We start from the raw sequence: 21,903 nt of genomic DNA, 5'->3' as shown, positions 1-21,903 counted from the left end.
TACTATCAATTCCCTATTGTTAGACTTTTAGGCTGTTTTCCTTTTTTGGCATTAGCATTTATTATTAATATTTTCTCTTTATAGCTTTCATTTTATAAGATTCCACCATTTCAGCCAGACAAGATAGTTGGGCTCTTGATAACTTCTCTAATCAGGTACTGTTCTAAATGCTTTAATACATACTAATTTAATCTACCTCATCTAGTGAGGTTGATACAGTTATTCTCCCCATTTTCCAGAGGGGGAAATTGAGTCAGAGAGTATAAGTAGCTCTGTTAACATCACACAGCTAACAAGGGGTGGAACTAAGATCCAAACACAGGCTCTTTGCTTCCTCAGCTGCCCTCTAAACCCCTCTTCCACCCCACCACTGCCTCCTGGTCTTTCTCCCAGCAGATGTCAGCAAACTTCCTTTGTTCTGCAAGCCAAGACCCCTGTCTGTATAGAGAGGCACTGAAGACCAAGTTCTGTGACATTAAAATCCCTCTACAGACGGATGCTAACCTGTTCTCCAGTCCTCTTTGAGGAAAATAGTTGAGCCACTCTGAGTTCTTACTTGTACTGTCACAGAGTCTGTACTTTTCTACCTGGTTCACAAAGAGATTGTGAAGCCTTGTTTGTTACCATTTCCTAAGTGGATAATGTCTGTGGCACAGAGTTACCATTTGAGGAACGCTGTGAGCGGGATGAGGTTGGGGTGACCAGCATTCATCTTCCTGGGTCGACACAAGGCATCGAATCTGTGCTAGAATTTTGCTAACAGTCTTTGGTACTTATATTGAAACATTTGCCCCTCTGCAAGTTTCTGGAAGTTCTTCCATGCTTCATAAACTCTTATATGTTATCACAGTGCCATTTTAAAGATATTATAATCATGAACTCGTGTTCTTTGAGCATCCTGGGGCTGTATATCTTGCCGTCCCTGTTGCAGCGCATATTTGGGAGCACTTAGAGATGCTGCCGAGTCAGAATTCATCGGAGCCTGGAGACTTAAATACGGTGGCAGGTACCCTCCTCCTATCTCCTCACTATCTCAGACTTTAATTTCCCCTTGGCCATGTTTGTGTTCTCCATTCTGGCTCGCAGATCATTCTTCTTGATAGAGAAGATGGAAACAAACTAGGAATTGAGTAATTCTGTGTTCACTATATTATGTCTAAGTTAACAGTGTCATCTGCCCCAAGCAGTAGGCGAACCCTTCTCTTGTTCTTTTTCTTGTTCTAAACGTTGCTGTTATGTGTGCGTTAATCCCAAACCCAGCCTTCCACTTCCCTGACTTGATTCTTTCATTTTATGCCATTCTTTTGTGTCTGCTCTTGGCTGCAAATTCCTCCTTCCTGCCTTTGTAAGTGTCCTTGTAAATACAAACTGATTGGAGACATAGTGATTTCTTTGGATAACTCCCTCTCTTCTTCCTCTCCGGAATTAGGTATGAATAGATAATCTTGGAGCCTTCAATCTTTTCAGAATCAAGCTCTATATGATTAGAGTCTCTGACCATGGGATCAGAGCATCTAGCCTAGTGCCTTACACATAGGAGACCTGCAAGAGTGGTAACAGCACAGTAATGGCCACCCTTTGAGTGTTTACCATGATTCAGGCACTGTGCTTTACATATCTTATCTCATTTAATTCCCATAATTGACATATGAGGTAGGTCTTGTTATTCATGATTATCGTGAGGAACCTGAGCTACGGGGAGGTGACATTTGCACAGCTGTGAGGGCAGAGCTGCGAGCCTGACTCAGGTATGTACAGATTCCTGAGTGTGTACTTTAACCTCCACATTATGCTGCCCTCTGTGTTTGTTAAGTCCATCGAACCACACCTTCTTTTCGCCGGACTTGTGGAGTTCTGCTTTCCTTCAATCACAGGAACATTAGCTGCTCATATTCCCTCCTTCGGCTCTTACAAATCATGTGATGGCAAGGCCCCTTTCTCTCCAAGTGCCAGTCAGCTCCGTTCTGTCATCCGTCTAGTTCTCCCTCATTGGCCAACAATAGGTCCAAGCAGCAGCTCTCGTCACCGTATCTTTGTCTTTCTATGATGTGAGATTGTCAGCAGAGCAAGGCTTGAGTGAATTAAATGCTCTGCTTCTGGCAGAGTGGGGCTCCTAACAGACCTCTGGATGGTTCTTCCATCATTCCTCAGCCTGCAGAGAACAGGCCCTGATGAGGGAATGACAGGTGTGCCTGGCCAGGTGGGCCTGAGGGGAACCGACCCTGCATCTTGCTGCCTCCTCACTGAACTTTTCATGCTCTGGGAATATTACATCGGTTTGAAGGGTTTTCTTCAACTATGATTTACATGCGACCTACTCTCAAAAAGAATGTGAAGTGGTTTACAATAAAACATGTCACAAATAGAGTTAAAACACATTTTTAAAAGTAGAGGCAGTCAGAGAGAGGTCAGAAATCACTCGGTTTGAATCCCTGACAAGAAGTTTTATGGCACATGAATATATTTGATTAATTCCCGATACAACTGTCTAGGTTTGTGGGGATGGGGAAGGAACTCTGCAGATGGGGAAAACCTAGAACCTCAAGGGCCTGTTCTATACACACAGTCAAAATCAAACAGCATCATGCCTAGTGACGTCCATGGAAATACTCATTAATACCACCTCGTCTCAGGAAGCCTCAGGGGAAGGCAGCAGGGGGGCAATTGCATGGGTTAATCCTAAATTTAGAGTAGCTAATCTGCCCAAGGGTCATAGCCAGGATAATTCATCATTGTCGTCGACCAAGGACCACAATAAATTTGTCTTTAAATTTTAATACCTAATTCACATATTACACGGCTAGAACTCACACTGTCTGTTTATCTCTGTTATTATCTTTAAGCAGAGAACTGGTATGAATCATAAAGGAACCTTTTAAAATTACCACACTTCTTCAAGGGAAGTTCATGCTATGGCTTATCTGCTGAACAAGATTTCCAGTAGAGAATGGATGAGAGAGGAATGAATGAATGAATGAGTGCCCACATGGACCCACAACACCATGAATCAGTCTCATACTGGCTGTGCCACAAAGAGTTCATTCATTAAGGCTGGGCGTGTCCCCTGGCAGCTCTTCCCACTGTGACAGAGGCTGGCACCAGGGGAGTTGTGAATCAGACTGGCGGGCAGCACCATGACGCAAGACATTGCGGGACAGGGCAAGGAGCTCAGGTACCTTGCTGACCCCCTCCAGACACACACCTTCAACCACCTTGATAGTTTTACTGTGATCAAGTTTATTCTACAGCCAGATGGAAACATAGAGAAGGATCATTGGCAGCGGAGGGTGAGTCCATGAATTTCTATGCCATCAGAGGTGTGACAGCACTCAAAGCTACCAAATGAACCTGAGACCCCTGGTGGGCCTTTTCCTGGTCCCCTACAATTCTATAGGGGCATTTCTTTAGTTCACTGAATGGAATCAGTATGCTAAGACAACCTAGAAACTGAGTGCTGGCCAGGTTCGGTTAAAAACCAAAACAGGCTGAACAATGAAATATCAGGCAACAGATCTAACTAAAACTATTATTTTAGTTCTTTCTGTTTCCCTAATGTGAAGATTCTAAGTATATAGTTATTTATGGGAGAGGTAGTAGTTATTTTTTGTAAGCAAATACTGATATTCTCCTGGGTACAGGAAGTCATTACAAATGGGGATAATTAGACAGGGGAAATGACATTGATAAGTCTGGGTGTGGCTGTTTTTTGTCAGCTTGATGGAATTTGGTGAGTAATAATTTTTAAAAATATCTTGTAAGGTTGGATGAAAATATATAATGTAAAAACCTTTGGAGTATTATAGCAAATCCAATCTCCACAAGTGATTATGTAAATTTACTTGATTTACCTAGTGTTCGTTGACTACCTAGTTGTTCATCCATCCATCCATCTATTCACCCACCCATCCCTCCACCATTCACTCATTCAACACTTATAATGGGCTGATTTGTGTCCCCCCAAAGTTTACATGTTGAAGTCCTAACTTCTAGTATCTCAGAATGTGACTGTATTTGGAGATATGTTCTTTAAGGAGCTTATTAATTTAAAATGAGATTATTAGGGTGGGCCCTAATCCAATATGACCTGTGTCCTTTTAAAAAGAGGAAATTTAGACAGAAATGTACAAAGGGAAGATCATGTGAAGACACAAGGAGAAGGTGGTCATCTGCAGGCAGAGGAGAGAGGCCTCAGAAGAAACCAGCCATGCTGACACCTTGATCTCAGATTTCTAACCTCCAAAATTGTGAGAAAATACATTTCTGTTGTTTACATCACAAATTTCTGTTGTTTAAGTACTACATTGTGGCACTTGGTTATGGTAACCCTAGCAAACTACTACAAGCATTTATAATATACCAGGGCCCTGTGCTAGACATGAATAAGATACCTTTTCTGCCTTCAAAGAGCTCCCAGCCGGCTAGGTGCAAAACACTGCTAACTGTTAGGGAAACTATAAGGCTACAGTGATGAATCAGATACTTAGTTTTGTGAGATGTTCACATTCTATAAACCAAAGCTCTTGCTCCCATCAGTCTGACTATTGGGGCTACTAATTGGCACGTGCCTTCATTTTATTTTGAATTCTGACAAAAATTTTCCGGGGTGAGGGGTCAGCTGGGAGTTAAGTGAAATTTATATCAGCCATAGGAACTAAATACCTGCAGAGGTATGGGAGGTGTTTTTTTTTTTTTTTTTAATTCACGTGGGATCATTTAGGTATAAAACAATCTTCAGACCATTTCTGCTACTTTCAACCTGTCAGAAAGCTCATTTTCACGGTAAAATCCTATCTTCCCGGCAGATCTATTTACTCCCAGCTCACAGGGCTTTAGCTGATCTCCAGAGTAAGCAGAGGGGACAGCAGTGACAGCTGGCACCCTGGTTCACTCAGATTCTGTTTGTCCAGTTACTGTTTACATGGAGCCTCTAACTTAGGGAACGAATCATGACTCAGACCAACGTGGAGGACGTGGAGCAGGATTTGGAATAGAACACAGTCACACATTTTAACAAACAGCATGAACCAAACTATAGAAACATGGAAGTTTTAGAGCTTTAAGGACTTTGGATGTTGTCCAGTCTAAAAAAGAAAATTCCTTGTTTTGTAGAATTGGAGTGAGAGACACAGGTGAAGTGTTAAGTGACTTACCTACAGTCAAAAGACTAGCTAGTATCAGCAGTCATGACAAAGTAGTATTTAATATATTCTTGTAAGTATTTGTGTGTGTGTGTGTGTGTATATATATATATAATTCAAATTTTCTTGAATAAAAGTGCTTAGAAAAAAAAAAAAAAAAGACTACCTAGTAGCAAAAATGGGATGAAAACCCTTGTCTCTTGCTCCAAGCCCAGCTCTCTTTTCTGCTGCTGTACGTTCAGGTTTGGGAAATTGTGCTCCACAGCTAATCCCTTCACAGACACCATGTCTGGGATTCAGGTGCATTGTTGCCGAACAGAGAGCGCTATCTAGTCCTTGGTTTTGGTCTGAGCAGCTGGGAGTCCTGTTGGTGTGGGAAACCGAGTCAGGCAAGTATAGCCCTCTTTTCTATTCAAAAATAGAGCTGTTTTTTAACATAACAAATGTGAAAGAAATGGGAAGAAGAAACAAATGCTTATTAGGCACCACCTATGTGGCAGGCCCTATGCCGGCGCTTCACAGCATCCTTGAGGCAGGTATGGTTATCCCCATATTAAGAGCTCACGGTACCAGTGGACAGTTCCAGGATTTGTTCTGTTCCACAGCCTGCGATTCTCCCGCTATTCTACACTGCCTCACTTGGCATGATTAATAAATGTTATAAGGCTAAACTAAGTTATATTAAGATGTAAAGACACACAAACAGAGTAATATCTGTTAACCTTCAGCTTTTCTCAATCAGTCACTGTTCCTGCAGCACTGGTTCAAACTCCAGGCTAAAATAGAAACACCATTGAAGCCCATTTTGAACTCCCCTTGGCCAGAAATTTGCCCAGAGTTATATAACTTTGGGGCAGCTTTGCATCAAGAGCCATTGCTGGAAGCTTTCACTTAACCCTTATAAGGAAGGAGATTCACCATCTCCATGGGGCCTCTTCTCTTGCTTAGCAGGTCTGGCTTCTTTGTCAGCTGAGATGCAGATGCCTTCTATGAAGATCAATTTTTTAATCCAGAAATGTCCTTGGGTACCATGTCCTGCTCTCATGGTCAGAAATCTGAGTGCTTAGGTCTACTGTATATTATTTTTTCTTTCATAGACACATGAGAGAAAGGCCACAGGGATATATAGTGACTGTGTCAGTCTGGCTCACTTAGATTCTGTTTATGTAATGAATGCTGACATCCCAGGCACTGTGTGTTCTCCCAGGCACCATATTAAGTCTTTTCTGTAGATGGTCTCCCTTAAGACTCAGAGTAATGTTATGTTGCACTGACCTATTTTGCAGAGGTGTAAACTCACTTAGGAAGATCAAATACCCAGCCAGGTTCACACTGCCATCAAGAAGCAGAGCTGAGCTTCGAAACCAGACTGTCTGTGAAAAGCCCTGAACTTCCTTTTTTTTTTTTTTTTTAACATCTTTATTGGAGTATAATTGCTTTACAATGGTGTATTAGTTTCTGCTTTATAACAAAGTGAATCAGCTATACATATACATATATCCCCATATCTCCTCCCTCTTGCGTCTCCCTCCCACCCTCCCTATCCCAACCCTCTAGGTGGTCACAAAGCACCGAGCTGATCTCCCTGTGCTATGCGGCTGCTTCCCACTAGCTATCTGTTTTACATTTGGTAGTATATATAAGTCCATGCCACTCTCTCACTTTGTCCCAGCTTACCCTTCCCCCTCCCCGTGTCCTCAAGTCAATTCTCTACGTCTGCAACTTTATTCCTGTCCTGCCTCTAGGTTCTTTAGAACCTTTTTTTTTTTTTAGATTCCATATATATGTGTTAGCATATGCTATTTATTTTTCTCTTTCTGACTCACTTCACTCTGTATGGCAGTCTCTAGGTCCATCCACCTCACTACAAATAACTCAATTTCGTTTCTTTTTATGGGTGAGTAACATTCCATTGTATATATGTGCCACATCTTCTTTATCCATTCATCTGTCGATGGACACTTAGATTGCTTCCATATCCTGGCTATTGTAAATAGAGCTGCAATGAACATTGTGGTACATGACTCTTTTTGAATTATGGTTTTCTCAGGGTATATGCACAGTAGTGGGATTGCTGAGTCATAGGGTAGTTCTATTTTTAGCTTTTTAAGGAAACTCCATACTGTTCTGCATAGTGGCTGTATCAATTTACATTCCCACCAACAGTGCAAGAGTGTTCCCTTTTCTCCACACCCTCTCCATCATTTTTTGTTTGTAGATTTTTTGATGATGGCCATTCTGACTTGTGTGAGGTGATATCTCATTGTAGTTTTGATTTGCATTTCTCTAATGATTAGTGATGTTGAGCATCCTTTCATGTGTTTGTTGGCAATCTGTATATCTTTTTTGGAGAAATGTCTATTTAGGTCTTCTGCCCATTTTTGGATTGGGTAGTTTGTGTTTTTGATATTGAGCTGCATGAGCTGCTTGTAAATTTTGGAGATTAATCCTTTGCCAGTTGCCTCATTTGCAAATATTTTCCCCCATTCTGAGGGTTGTCTTTTGGTCTTGTTTATGGTTTCCTTTGCTGTGCAAAAGCTTGTAAGTTTCATTAGGTCCCATTTGTTTATTTTTGTTTTTATTTCCATTTCTCTAGGAGGTGGGTCAAAAGGATCTGGCTGTGATTTATGTCATAAAGTGTTCTGCCTATGTTTTCCTCTAAGAGTTTTATAGTGTCTGGCCTTACGTTTAGGTCTTTGATCCATTGTGAGTTTATTTTTGTGTATGGTGTTAGGGAGTGTTCTAATTTCATTCTTTTACATATAGCTGTCCAGTTTTCCCAGCACCACTTATTGAAAAGGCTGTCTTTTCTCCATTGTATATTCTTGCCTCCTTTATCAAAAATAAGGTGACCATATGTATGTGGGTTTATCTCTGGGCTTTCTATCCTGTTCCATTGATCTATATTTCTGTTTTTGTGCCAGTACCATACTGTCTTGATTACTGTAGCTTTGTAGTAGAGTCTGAAGTCCAGGAGCCTGATTTCTCCAGCTCCATTTTTCTTTCTCAAGATTGCTTTGGCTATTCGGGGTCTTTTGTGTTTCCATACAAATTCTGAAATTTTTTGCTCTAGTTCTGTGAAAATGCCATTGGTAGTTTGATAGGGATTGCATTGAATCTGTAGATTGCTTTGGGTAGTATAGTCATTTTCACAATGTTGATTCTTCCAATCCAATAACATGGTATATCTCTCCATCTGTTTGTATCATCTTTAATTTCTTTCATCAGTGTCTTATAGTTTTCGGCATACAGGTCTTTTGTCTCCTTAGGTAGGTTTATTCCTAGGTATTTTATTCTTTTTGTTTCAGTGGTAAATGGGAGTGTTTCCTTAATTTCTGTTTCAGATTTTTCATCATGAGTGTATAGGAATGCAAGAGATTTCTGTGCATTAATTTTGTATCCTGCTACTTTACCAAATTCATTGATTAGCTCTCATAGTTTTCTGGTAGCATCTTTAGGATTCCCTATGTATGGTATCATGTCATCTGGAAACAGTGACAGCTTTACTTCTTTTTTTCCGATTTGGATTCCTTTTATTTCTTTTTCTTCTCTGATTGCTGTGGCTAAAACTTCCAAAACTATGTTGAATAATAGTGGTGAGAGTGGACAACCTTGTCTTATTCCTGATCTTAGTGGAAATGGTTTCAGTTTTTCACCATTGAGAACGATGTTGGCTGTGGGTTTGTCATATATGGCCTTTATTATGTTGAGGTAAGTTCGTTCTGTGCCTACTTTCTGGAGGGTTTTTATCATAAATGGGTGTTGAATTTTGTCAAAAGCTTTTTCTGCATCTATTGAGATGATCATATGGTTTTTCTCCTTCAATTTGTTAATATGGTTTATCACATTGATTGATTTGCATATATTGAAGAATTCTCGCATTCCTGCAAAACCCTGAACTTTCAAACCACTGTGCATGCTGCCTCCTGACTCTCTGTTTCTTTGCGCATTTCTCTAGCCAGGAGATTTTCTCCACCTGACCATTTATTTTCCATAATTCTTGCTCTTGGAACAGATAATTTTCAAGGTCCCTTTGAGTATTGAAATTCCATGACTGATTAAAGTTATAATTTATGCAGTTTGATTCATTTGCACTAATGCCCGTGTTCATTTATTACATTAATTCCTCTACTGAAGGTTCCAACAGCTTTTCAGTTTACTTACAGATCTCCTGATGCTATAGAACTCATGCTGCTTTTCCCAGAATAACATTTAAAACCTGAATTTTAAAAATGTAAGGTTTAAAAACATATCCAAAAGGATTTTATCATGCACGCAACATATCGATTTTCCATATGGACCAAAATAGTCATTTTAAGCCCCGTTCTCTTGGTTGTCTTTCCCTAGTCTCACAGATGCAGTGCTAATTGCTTGCAGCTTCGGGCTCTTTTTAACATGAGGTAACAATTTGAGCGTCTTGGGCTTGAGTGCTGCATTTGTTAGGCATGCCTGGCCTGGAATTGGCCTTGGCTCATCAGGATGCTGAATCTGCACAGAGGTCAACTCCTCTGAACTTCAAGAAGCTTCCTGGAGAACCTCCTGTTGTGCTCCTCTCAGACATGGTATGAGAGCCAGTGGTGTCACTGGTTCTGCAGCTAGGGCATCTCTTATTCGGACCTGGCAGCTTTTGGTGATGGCCCTTTTAGACCAGCTCCAGCATCTAAGTCCTTCTAGTCAAGCTGTGCTTGTAGAGAATGTTTCTGGAAGGGGACGTTGTTCACAGACCTACTGGCTGGACTTGCTCCAGTGTCTGAGTGGCTCTTTGCAGCCAAAGGCACACCCGACTTGGGACACATCTAAAATTCATTCTGACTGGATTGAGAAAGCAAGGAAGACGAAAAAGAAAGGAAATGACAAGATTCTACAGTCACATCTGTAATTAGGGAGCGTCAGGGCATAACTTGGGAGAATTTCTGGATCTTGTTTTGTTTGCATCTTATCTGTAACTCTGGTCATTGGAGTCAGACAAGCCTGGTTCCAACCAAGCTCTGCTATTGATGGCTGTGCAATAATGAAGACATCATTTGACTCCCAAGCCTCAGTTTCCTCATCTGTGAATTGGGATGATCGTACCTCCCCCGTGCGTATGTTGTGAGGACAACATGTAATGATGCTGCTAAAGCTCCCAGGCGCCCTGTGCTCCACTGTGCAGCCAGTGCACAGGCAGCAACTACATGACGCTGTTTTTGCTCCCCTCCTCCCCTCCCCTACAGAGGACACATGCTAGAAAAATAAGGTTCCTGCAAACTAGCATTTTAGGAGCACTTACACAGGTGTGTGCCATGCGTTGCATGTGCGCTTGATGAGGTTTGAGTAAATATAACTTTAAAATCATATTTTAGATATACTTAGGGAGTTACAGAAAGGTGCCCCAGGGTAGGCTGCTTTAGAAAGACAATAATAACTTTATGAATTAATTTAGGCTTTTTACATATCGTATTTTCACCAAATTAGACAACCCCCTCCCCACCTCACAGCTCCCTAGAGGAACAAAAGCAACGAGCAAACAGTGCTTGCCTCCTGGGGATGCACAGTCCCTCCTTCTGGGGTTTTCTCCTAAAGGTCACCGCATTCAATGCAGCTGTCAGGGGCTTGCTACTCTTCCCTTTTGATAAGGAGACATAGACCCAGGTCCTAGGCTGGCTAAGACTTGAGCAAGAATGTTGAAGTTGGAGAGTCAAGACGAGTCTGTGTCGGAGGCTTAGCAGAGGGCAAGGAAGCTGCCTTGCAGGGAGCTGCAGGGAGCTGCCTGAGGCCACCTGACTCAGGATGGTCCTCGCCTTGCCGCACAGATCATATTCCTAGTAAATCCACGTGAAGCATTAGAACTGTACCCAGCACAAAGTAAGTGATGCTTGTTAACCATCATTATTACTGCTACTATTATTATTATAGCGCTTGTTACGAGGCTCTCTGGGATTTGGCTTGGGTTGTCTTTCCGAAATGGTCTTCTGTCTTACAGAATTGAGGGGTGGATTTTGGAACCAATAGTTTCACAGCATATGAAGGAGCAATTTGACAGCCTTGGGATTGATTCCACAAGTCATGGGAGACCCTCTGCGTCCTCCTTACTCTCCCTAAATAGCCAGGACTAGCTGAGCCCTGGCTGGGTTGTTCAGGTTTACCTGCACGATTGCCGTCTCCTGAGCTGGGTGGAAGTGATGAGCACCTCATTGTGTATTCATCGGATGGGCTGATGGAAATGGGATGCAGCCAGACTGCTAAGACCACACTGTCCTGCATTTAGGCCTCAGAAATCTGATTCCAAGAATGTACATCTTGCATTGCAATCTAGATGTCCAGAGGAAAGTTTTGGACAAAATAACCCAGACCCAGGTCTTGGTAATTTAAAGCCTGGGTGAAATAGGGCACAAAGAGCCCAGAGGAGCCGGCTGGGGAGATGTGGAAGATTCGAGGTGCCAGACGGTTGGCTTCTCTCCAAATGTTTACCACCCTGGTGCCATGGGGCTGTGGGTAACCCATGTGCTCATTCTCTCCCCTTCTCTCCCCCTCCCTCCTTCTCTCCCCCTCTCTCCTTTTCTCTCCCTTCCTCCTCAGATTTTCCATAGGTTGGAGAAACTCAGGAACCTACTGACCCAGAGGGAGGGTGATGAGACAAATGAAACGGAGGAATCAGACTGACCCTGCCTTGGCTGAGGATACCATGAAGTTTAAGGGCTGGCCCCGGACTTTGAACCCCAGCCTCACCCACCTCTGCCTGGGTGTGCCTTTCTTCCCTGGAGGCCTTGGTCCTCTGGATAGAGAATGGCAAGAGGCCTGGGGCCAAATCTCCAGGAAGCAGGAAGACTGTGGCCGCCACTGATTCAGACAGAGCCCACGAGAACAAGGGCTGCTCTTTCCTCTTGGCCTCATGCCCCACCCCCACCCTGCCCTGTGGTACCCAGGCTGCCTGTACCGCTTGGATGCCACAGACTTGCCGGGGGCCTCCTGAGAGACCTCAGAGGCTTGCAGCTGGTGGGGCCGTTAGTCAGCGTGTCTCTGAGTTCACCTCCCAGAGGAGAACGCATATGCTGCTGGGGCCAACGGCACTCCTCACTGATGTGTCCGCTGCCTAGGCAGTAGTTGTTCGGTCTGGCATTGCTTTCTCTTCTTCCTAAAGCATAATATCACACGGAGTCCTGAGCCCTGAGCCCAGTCTAGCTGGGACAGAAGAATTTGTGCTTTTGTAAACCCACAATACTGCAGGTACTACACAGGGAAGTGTTGCTCCAATTCCTACCTTCCCCCAACAACTATGTATCAAACCAGAGGAATGACCTTACGGTGAAAGGAAGGTGTTTGTGACTGTCATTGCTCCACTTCCTGGGGCCAGCAGCCTGTGGATGGATGGCACCAGAGGCCAAGAGGGTGGCGAGCTGCAGACGTGGGCACCAATCATGTGGGGCAGGGGGGTGGGCACAGACTGGCACTGCTTGGGCACACCCTTAGAGCCCCGACTTCTCTCCTGTGTCCCCCGACCCACCCCAGCACGCTGCTACCGGGCTCCCAGGTGCTGGCCAACCCCCATGGCTCAGTTGCCCCCAGCCACACTTAGGACCCCTTTCCAGGGGTCCTCTTGGACCTATTCCAGGGGCACATGGCAAAGGAAGGCCTTTCATCCAGGGATCTCACACTCACCAAAGGCTTCAAATTTGGATTTAAAAAATTTTATCTTCAAAGATATGCTAATAGGACTAAAAGAAGGAAATGATCATCGGCTTTAAACTTCTGCCAGACTTTGGTACCATGCCCATGAATTTTAAAAATAAATCCTGCTATTATGTTGTGAATAGGATGATCCCACTGCCTTGTGTGTGTTTTAAATTTTACACGTGTCACAAGCCTTCATTTATTAAATGTAAATTTCTAAAATATTTCACAATTTTTGAAACCCTGTTTGGACATGTCTTTGTTTTCACATGCCTGGAGCCTCAGAGGATGAAAGCATCCCGGGCCTCTCTTGACCATCATCCACTCTCCTCTTGGTGGGCTGTGGGAAAAGCCGTTCCCTTTCCACATTGTCATTTTAACCTCAGAAAATCTAAGGTGCAGCTCCCTGTTTCGTTACAGCAGCTGACCTATAATGGAAGAGGCCTTCAAGGTTTAGGCATGTACAGTTCAGCCCCTTTCTCACTCCATTTTAAACACTGTTTTCTTCCGTACAGTAAGGCTGCCTTACTTACTCACCTGCTTACCAGCTCTGGGGGAATGACTGGTAATCTTGAATCCCTTACCCTTAGACAATGGGGTTCAACCATGGCTGCACATTGGAATCAAGGCTGGGGGAATTCAAAAACCTGATGCCTGAGTCCCACCCCTAGAGATTCTGATTTACTTGACATTGGATGTGATCTGGGCATTGGAAATTTTAAATCCTCCCCAGGTGATTTTAATATGTTGCCAACTTTCAGAAACACTACCCTAAGACACGCAAGTATTAGCATGCATCAGAATAACGTGGAGAGGGGTTTGTTAAGAATCAGGTGGCTAGACCCCATCCCCACAGTTTCTGAATCAGTTTCTGGATTGTGCCTGATGGTTTGCATTTCTAACAAGTTCCCAGGTGAAGCGACGCTGCTAGTTCAAGGACCGCATTTTGAGAACCACTATCCTAAAAGAAAGCAAGCCAGGGAGATGGGCTGGGAGGGAAATGTGAGTGAATGCACAAAGATCCAGCTCTTCCTTATTCTCAAACTCTGCTGTTGGCTTCAGAGGCGGGAAACCCTAAGCGCCATAGCTGCTGCTGTGCAGAAAACCCATGTGGGGTTGAGCTGAGTCCAGAAAGCCAGAGTCTCGTTTGGATGAAGCATGGACCTGCAACAGAGTCTAGAGGTCTGGATCAGCTCTGTCCAATGAGAATATAATGCAAGCCACAAATGTGAGTCACATACATACTTTCATATTTTCTACCCACATTAAAAAATTAGATATGAATTTTAACTATGTATGTATTTAACCTAATTTTCCAAAATCTTATCATTTTGACATGTCATCAACATAAATTATTAGTGAGATATTTTACATTCTTTTTTTCATGCCAAGTCTTTGGAACCGGGTATGTGTTTTACAGGAGCACATCTCAGTTCGAACTAGCCACCCTTCAGTGGCCACCTGTGGACAGTGCATGTCTGGATACACCAAGTACTGGGGCCATCAGCTTCTGAAGAAGGGCTGATGCATGGAGGTCAGCAGGCGGACCCCTCCTTCCCGCCCCTCCTAGAGCCCCTGGAATCTGTTCTCCGCATCTGAGAATCTTCCCGTGTTCACCATCAGTGCTTCTGGAGACCGTGAGAGGTGAAGAGGGCCAGATCAGGTCTGCAGGGCTTGTTTCTTCATGTCTGTGTGTCTGAGGTCAGACTCTAAGAGGCTTTCACAGCCACCTCTCCCCCTTTCCAGACTTAAGCATCGACAGATACGAGCAGAGACCCTGGGTGTTGGTGGGAGAAGCTGAGGCTTTGGTTGGGGAGAAATGGGTGTCTGAGTTAGACTGAGGAGGGGAGCGAGGGGAGAGCTGTGGTTGGCCTGAACAGCCATGAGTGTTCGTTTGAATGCTGCAAGCAGGCGTGAGCTGACAGTTCCAACGCTTTCACTGGCCAGAGCACCGTGGGTTTTTACAGCACTGGGTCGACAGCCATCGTGCTCTTCCCGTGGCATGCTGCCCTCTGTCCAGTTGCAGTCATTCACCGTGCAAGTACTGAGTGCCTACCGCATGTGCCAGTATACCGGGAAGCCAGTAGACTGTAGTTATTGGGATCACGTTTTGGAGTCAGGCAGGCCTGAGTTCGAATCCCCACTTTTGCAGTATGATCTTAGGAAGTTTTTTTGATCTCTAAACCATAGTTTCTTCATTTGCAAAATGGGGATAATAACACCTATACCTCAGAAATCTTGTGAGGATAAAGTGAGGTGATATATGTCATTTCTGAGCTCAGGTCCTGGCTCACAGGCACTCAGTGAACGGCGGCAGCCGGGACGAGGTGAGGTGAGTGAGGGGCACTGTGTGGAGATCTCATCACCATCACCATTGTTGCTCTTGAGTTATTACACCATAGTAGATGCCCCAGGAATTACCAAGCTGCACAAGGCCTGGTCCTTTCTCACCAGGGGCAGAGGGTCCATAACGGGAGAGGAGATGTACAGACGAGTCGAAGATGAGCTAGGTGTGATGATTGCCTTGAGAGAGGAAGGAGGAATCGCTTCCACCCAAGGGATTTAGAGACTGTGCCCTTGAAGAATGGACAAGAAGTCTACTGGCAGAGATTGAGGGGAAGGACAGTTTATGGAGAGAATGGCTTGATCAGAAGCCCCAGAGGTGAAGGACTGTGCCCAGGGAGTACCGAATGGTTGTGACACTGGTGCATGGAGACAGCTAAAAGGGGTTTGAAAGAGGCTGGTTGCAGCCCATTTGTACAGGGCTTACGTGCCAGGCTAAGGAGTTTGGACTGTGTTTGGTGAAAAATAGAAAGCCATATAGACAGCAGCCCAGGAAGGAATGACTAAAGTAATGATGAATACTTTTTCCTTTTGAAACAGAGGGGTTTTGAGAGTCAGAATTTACTGACACTGCCCCGTCAAAATTGAACACAAACTTTCATGCCTTGAGACACAGGTAACTTGTAAATCATGTTATCCATTACCACCCCTTCCCAATCCCACTCCCCAAAGGAACTCTTGTTACCACTGTGGTGGGTAGCCTTCCAGACTTTCCTCTGTACAAAGACAACATATAGAGATTAAAAAGATTTTAACCAAAATTGGAGCATAGTATACTTACTGTTCTGCCATTTACTTTTTTATTGTAACTAACTCCCCATTCCCCCTCCTCCAGCCTCTAGTAACCACCACTCTTCTTCCTATTTTTACAACTTTGGCCACTCTAGGTACCTCACATAGATGGAATCATACATTATTTGTCCTTTTGTGACTGGCTTATCTCATTTAGCATAATGTCTTCAAGGTTTATCTATGTTATACTATAGAATGTGTCAGAATTTCCTTCCTTTTTAAGGCTGAATAATATCCCATTGCGTGTATATACTACTTTTTGTTTGTCCATCCATCTATTATTGAACACTTGGGTTGCTTTCATCTTCTGGCTCTTGTCTGCTATGTACTTTTAAAATAATATATTGTGGGCATGTTTCCCTGTGAGTTCCTATAGAGCCAGCTCATTCTTCATGGCTGCCTAATATTCCATTGTATGGAAGTGACTAGTCTAGAATCACACAATCAGCTAGTGGTGTAGTGGGGATTTGAAAACAGTTCTTTCTGGCTCCAAAGGCTGAGCACTTTTCACCACTCCAGGAGACATGACGGACGTGTACGTTTTGAGCCACCGTGTGGCCTGCATGGTGTTAGGCAAGTATAAAATAATGTGATACAATTTGATTGAGTTCTGAGAGGATTCTGATAAATGAAGTGATGAGAGTGAGTAGAGGCCAGATCTAGCCCTGAATTAGGAGTCTTCCCACGACAGAGTTATGGCCAGTGACACTCAGATTGATTTTCCATTGCTGGAAGGAAGAGATGGAAGTAAAAGTGATCAGAGAACATAAATAACTTTTTTTTTTTTTAATTTTATTTATTTATTTATTTATTTATGGCTGTGTTGGGTCTCCGTTTCTGTGCGAGGGCTTTCTCCAGTTGCGGCAAGCGGGGGCCACTCTTCATCGCGGTGCGCGGGCCTCTCACTGTTGCAGCCTCTCCTGTTGCGGAGCACAGGCTCCAGACGCGCAGGCTCAGTAATTGTGGCTCACGGGCCCAGTTGCTCCGCGGCATGTGGGATCTTCCCAGACCAGGGCTCGAACCCGTGTCCCCCTGCACTGGCAGGCAGATTCCCAACCACTGCGCCACCAGGGAAGCCCCCATAAATAACTTTTAATAAAGCCAGGCAAGACTCTGTGTCTTCCCATGACACAATTATGGCCAATTCTCGATCAGTGCTGACTTGGGCCCCTCTCAGAGTGGCTCTGGAACAGTAAAAAATAGTAGCACATTTAAGCCAGAAGGGGCATTGGAGTTCATCTGGCCCAACCCTTTGTTCTAGGAGAGGAGGAAACTGGAGCCTGAGAGATGGGCCCCACTACATGCCTGCACCTCAAGGTTGTGGCTGCTGGCTAAGCAAAGTGGTAAGATGCGCCAGAGTGTGTCCCATCCCAATTTTATTGACTCATACTCACCCTGTTGATGCTGGAAACTTGTGCATTATTTTTGTTGTTCATTTCTCCCGTACACAGGCAGCCTGCCAGGCTTTATTAAAAGTTATTTATGTTCTCTGATCACTTCTACTTCCTTCTCTTCCTTCCGGCAATGGAAAATCAATCTGAGTGTCATTAAGAGGATATTCCCTGAAGAAGATTGCTGGGGACAGTGGATCTGTCATCCAACTTACTTCTTTTCACCGAGCAACTGGAATTTCTTCCACAGGGGATGAGCCCCAGTGTTATTTCATTGTTTGAATTCAGGCAGGCCTCACACTGACTTACCAAGTTTTCATCCCATTGTCTCACTGTCACTGGCTGATCTGATCTCTGCACTGATTAATTAGTTTCAAATCCCTTCATATTGGTCTAGGAAAATTGGCTGGTTTAATTCGTGATGGGAAATCCTGAGAATGTTTCATTTCAACTCTGATGAGGGGCACCTTTTTATAATGTCCTGTTGGAGACATCCCTTGGGAGAGAGACATTGTCCTGCATGCAGTCTCCTGAATTACACAGAGCAGATGCCGGAACGGTGGTGAGACTCTCCCTGCTGCCAGGTCCGGGTGCTTTTACAACAAGCACCTCTGCCTGTTAATGGGGCAGTTTATCGTGTCCTCTCACCACATGCACCTTGGACCTTGGACCATGCAACCTCCTCTAGAGGTTGTCTGAGCTGCTTCTAAGCATCAACACCTAGCCTGTCCACCCCTGCCGTCCGGGGCCAGAAGAGAGCCACGGCCGCTTCACCAGCCCCAGTGGCATGCTGCTTGATTTATAAATACCTTCTTTTTTTCTACTGGCTGTGATTCTCCCCCCAGGAGAGGTTGGAGTAAAAGTCCCAAAGTTGAATATTTTCTGTTCCGTCACAAAGAGAAATGGATGAGCGGATATAAGTGGCCTTAAAGGGGAGAAGAGAATTCAGCTAAGAGCCAACCCCATCCTGGATGCAGGACTGGTTCATGGCACTCAGCAAGATGCCTTCCGGGATGTGGTCACTCACTGGCTGGAATTAAATTCTAATAGCTGCTTTCGCAATCAGCAGCCACGAGGATGCAGGGAGCTTGTTTATTTAACGCGATCAGACCACTGTGTCCAACTAATCTCTACTTGCCTATCTCCCCTAAGATAGCTTTCACAAAAATGTGTAAACACATTCTAAGACTCTTCTTGAAGTCCCTTAAAACCCCCCTGCGAGGCCTGCCCCCACTGGCCAGGCAGTGGCTGAGTCGCCCCGTGGTGGGAGGGTTCTCATACATCTCCGTCAGGCAATGCAAGAGCGGCGGCCCAGCCAGAAATGAGCTTCCCCCACAAAGCAGCCTCCCTGCGAGGCAGGGCCCTGGGAGCTGCTGTGCAAGCTGTAGCATTTGGCTCATTCATTTGTCTTCATTAATGTTGCTTATAGCGAGGCCTTTGTCACATATACGATTATGGGAGATTCAATTCTCCTGAATGTGTAAACACAGAGCACCAGTGAGAGGCTCCAGGCAGGCAGCAGCCTGAAAAGGAGCTTTTCTGCTGTTGGAGGGATGGCATATGCTTTCGGTCCCTAGGGAAGGGGGCCACACTGCAGGACCGGGTCTTAAATGTCAGGGACTTGCTCCTGCTCCTCGGTCGTTGGCCCCAGGGTCCCACCTCTGCCCACCAGTCACCTCGCGTGACCTCACGTCCTGATCCATTCCTCCCTCCCCTCAGCTCCACATTCACCAAGTCCACTCAGGTTTCCGCCTTAACACCTCTTAACTCAATCCCTTCCTCTTTCCTCCTCCAGGGTCCTGTCCTCATCTAAGGCCACCATCATCTCACGGCTGGATTCCTGCGACAGCCTCTTAATCATACTGCCTACCTCTAATCGTGTCCCCCTCTCCTCCATTCTCACCCTGCTGCTGTCCTCATCTTTCTGAAATGCATATCAGTTTGGGCCACTCTCCTTCTCTGGGAGAAGGCCAAACTGCTTCGCCTGGTCTGCAAGGCTCTTCAGAACAAGGCCCCTGGAACCTTCCAGGCTTCAACTCCATGCCCTTTTTGGGTTATACTTTGTTCCAGGGTTCCAAAACAATTCTACCTTGTGCCTAGTATCTTCGGGCTTTTACCTAAAGCAATTTTTTAGTTTTTTTTAAAAAATTATTTTTATTAAGGTATAAGTGACATATAACATTAGTTTCAGGTGTACAACCTAATGATTCAATATTTGTATACACTGTTAAATAATCACCACAATAAGTCTAGTTACGATCTGTCACCATACAAAGTTATAAAAAAGTTTTTTCTTGCTGTGAGAACTTTGAAGATTTAGTCTCTTAGCAACCTTCAAATATGCAATACAATATTATTGACTATAATCACCATGCTGTACATTACATCACCATGACTTACTTATTTTTAGCTTTTAATCCACTTACTCTGCCATTTCTCAGATTAAGCCAGGAGAACATGGGGAGCTGGATTTAATAAAATTTCCAAATCACTGCTTTACTAAGTATCATTCTTCTCCAGGGATTGATGTTTCTGTTCTGAGCTGTCATACTCAGGCCACTTTAGGTGCAAGAAAGAGAACAATCAAGTTACCAGAGGAAAAAAGGGGGAATTTATGAAAGGATATACATGAGGGAACCCAGCAAAATCTGGCTTCGGGAAGGGTAGAAACGAGACAGGCCTATGGCCCTGCCAGTCTTTCTCTGTCTTTCTGTCTCTCTGTGTGTCTGTCTCTCTTTTCTATCTTTCTCATCAGCTTCACCTCTCTCCATTCTCTTTACTTTCTCTTGACCAGCTTCCTCTGCTTACTCATCTTGTACACAACCCAAAATGGCAGCCACATGCCAGGGTCTCTATGGGCTTCCAACTTCAGCACCCACCACCCACTTCAACTTCCTTTTGTTGGAGAGGGCACGGGCTGGTCCTGAGTCATCTCTCTGAGCCGGGCTGCAGCAGTCCCGGGTCCTGGTGAGCCTGGGGATTGGTTGTCCTTGGCTCGGAACTCTTTCCCGCATTTTTCCCCATAGCTTTGACCCAGGGAAGGAGGTTACAAGGGTGTCCTGCTTTCTCTGTCAGGGGCAGGGAGCAGAGGCAGCTTATCAATGGGAGGCTGTATTAATTTATTATATTAACTGTATTACTAACAAAGTACCATAACAAAGTAACAAAGGAGGCTGTGTTAGTAACAAAGTACCACAAACTGGGTGGCTTAAACAATAGAAATCTATTGTCTCAGTTCTGGAGGCTAGAAGTCTGAGGTCAAAGGGTTGGTAGTGTTGGTTCCTTCTGAGGGCTGTGAGGGAAGGATCTGTTCCATGCTATTCTCCTAGTTTCTAGTAGCCTTGAGCATCCCTGGCTTGTATATGGCATTCTCTCTGTGTCTTCACATCATCTGCCTTCTGTACATGTCTGTCTCTGTGTCTTAAGTCTTCCCTTTTATAAGGACACGAGTCATATTGGATTAGGGCCCACCCTAATGACCTCATCTTAATTTGACCTTCTACAAAGACCCTATTTCCAAATAAGGTCACATTCACAGGTACTGAGGGTTAGAACTTCAACATCTTTTGGGGGGCATAATTCAACCCATGACAGAGGCTAAGGGCAGGGCCAAGAAATATCTCTACTGTTCCTCTCATGGGTCCCCTCAGGAGCTCCCTGGTGAGCCCACTTTGCCAGTCTTCCAGATACAACTAGACACTGGAGTAGAGAGAGACATTAGGTGCAAATTGAGGCCCACACTACAGACAGGAAAAGCCTTGTAAACCCCAAGTAAACACCTTCCACAGGTAAACTATGCCCCACTGAACCCTGGTCAGGAATATAGCCTTTTGGTTTTATAAGACCTATAGGGAAAGGTTATTTATAACCTGGATAGGTCGGTAGCTCTGATGGCAACTGTTAACCTGGTCAATAATAACTACAACAGTAATGCTAATACTGTATACCATGTGTGGTACCTTAGAATTGTCAAAGTGTTTTCATATCCATTATTTTATTTGTTCCTCACAACAACTGCGAAGTAGGAAAAAGCAGATTTTCTTTTGTTTCATTTTATCTTACTTTTTTATTGAGGAATAATTGACATATAACAGTATATTAGTTTCAGGTGTACAAGATGATTTGATATTTGTATGTATTGTGAAATGATCACCACAATGGGTCTAGTTAACACTCATCACCATACTTAGTTACAAAAATGTTTTTCTTGTGATGAGAACTTTTTTTTTTTTTAATTAATTTATTTATTTTATTTATGGCTGTGTTGGGTCTTCGTTTCTGTGCGAGGGCTTTCTCTAGTTGCGGCAAGCGGGGGCCACTCTTCATCGTGGTGCGCGGGCCTCTCACTATTGCAGCCTCTCCTGTTGCGGAGCACAGGCTCCAGACGCGCAGGCTCAGTAATTGTGGCTCACGGGCCCAGTTGCTCCGCGGCATGTGGGATCTTCCCAGACCAGGGCTCGAACCCGTGTCCCCTTCATTGGCAGGCAGATTCTCAACCACTGCGCCACCAGGGAAGCCCGAGAACTTTTAAGATCTACTCTCTTAGCAACTTTCAGATATGCAATACAGTATTATTAACTATGGTCTCC

At 44.4% G+C, this 21,903-nt stretch overlaps 1 protein-coding gene across 3 annotated transcripts in view; it reads left to right on the top strand.

Annotated features, from left to right (window-relative positions):
• NUBPL (NUBP iron-sulfur cluster assembly factor, mitochondrial) overlaps positions 1-21,903 on the top strand; it is a 438,815-nt gene that overhangs the window by 399,984 nt on the left and 16,928 nt on the right. For all 3 annotated transcript variants that reach the window (XM_082384184.1, XM_082384183.1, XM_082384182.1), the window contains one exon: positions 11,697-14,451. The gene's annotated coding sequence lies outside the window, so the exon portion shown is untranslated. The remainder of the gene's footprint in view (positions 1-11,696; positions 14,452-21,903) is intronic.

The sequence above is a fragment of the Balaenoptera borealis genome (genome assembly GCF_965194805.1).
Source record: "Balaenoptera borealis genome assembly, chromosome: 3".
Classification (NCBI taxonomy): Eukaryota; Metazoa; Chordata; class Mammalia; order Artiodactyla; family Balaenopteridae; genus Balaenoptera; species Balaenoptera borealis.
Note: the sequence above shows the minus strand (reverse complement) of the source record. Positions and strands in the feature narration are given on the sequence as shown.